This window comes from Arachis ipaensis, chromosome B01 (genome assembly GCF_000816755.2).
Source record: "Arachis ipaensis cultivar K30076 chromosome B01, Araip1.1, whole genome shotgun sequence".
Taxonomy (NCBI): Eukaryota; Viridiplantae; Streptophyta; class Magnoliopsida; order Fabales; family Fabaceae; genus Arachis; species Arachis ipaensis.
In genome coordinates, this window is record NC_029785.2 from 101,613,917 (window position 1) to 101,615,260 (window position 1,344).

Sequence of the window (1,344 nt, forward strand, 5' to 3'; positions counted from 1 at the left end):
GTTTTTACCAAAAATTTGCTAGGTTCTCAAACTTCTAAAATTCACAATCAAACCAAGTCAAAGCCTATTCAAGTTCACCACAAAACACTACCAAATACTATACTTTACCTTTCCATCACAATCCAATCAATTCAACATCTAATTTAATCAAGTCATACACCACAAACTCAACAATTCCACAATTCCTACATCAAGTCTCCAATCTCACAATTTTAACACAATCCCACTACTCATAAGCATCACTTATCATACCTCAACATCAACAAACATCATAGTTTATTATCCTTCCACACAATCATCATTATTCAACATCATCATTCACCAACATCATCGCAATCATTAAAATCATCATACATCACAATTATCAAATATCAATTTCAAACCTATCATACAGTCCACTAGCCTAAGTGTCGAGAAATATTACATATTACATAGAGAAAACTGAAACCATACCTTGGCCGATTCCCAATATGTGCTATACACCAAATTTGTATCCAAATCAAGCCTCCAATCACCAACAATTAATCCAAAGCTCCAATAATTCACAATTCAAGCTAGACAAACATAATTTATCATAAATCAACACTTAGGGTCCATCAAATTCACAAATTCACAAGGTAAAGAGTTTTCTTACCTTCTCTGATAGTGTTTGGGGGCACAAACCACCAATAGCCTAACCTTAGATACCACCTAATCAACCAAAACACAAAAATTCACTCAAAACCAACACCTACATTTTCGATTTTCTTAGGGCTGAAGAAAGGAGAGAAATTTTTAAAATACCAACACAAGTTAGATGAAACTAACAGGCTCGGCAAGAGCTTCACGTAGCCGCCGATGGCACGTGAATCGGAGCTCTGTAACTCAAGTTATGGCCACCGAAAGTTGGTGGTGAATAGTAACACTCATTTCTCCTCTCTTCTCACTTGCAGCTGTGTGTGTGTTGTTTTGTGTAGTGAATGAGCTGAATGAGTTCATTTTAAGTGTATTTATATGTTCGGCTTGGGCCCAACTTGGGTCCGGTCCAACCCGTTAGCGTTTTTGACCCATTTTCGGGCCAAACCTTTAAAATTAACGTTCGGTTTTCAACTTAAATTATTTTCCTAAGTTTTTCTATTGTTTTTATCTATCCCGCACAGTACCGGACAGATTTAAGCAGGTACTGTTGGCTAACTTACCGGTACGAGTTTTTATGCAATTTTTCGCAGAAAATTATATTTTTCAACTCAGAAAAATCTAGTGAGTCCAAATATCATATTCAAATTTTCTAATTAACATTCTAAATTTTTGGATCCTATTTTTGGCAATTAATTTAATTAATTAAGTAGTTAATTAATCACAATT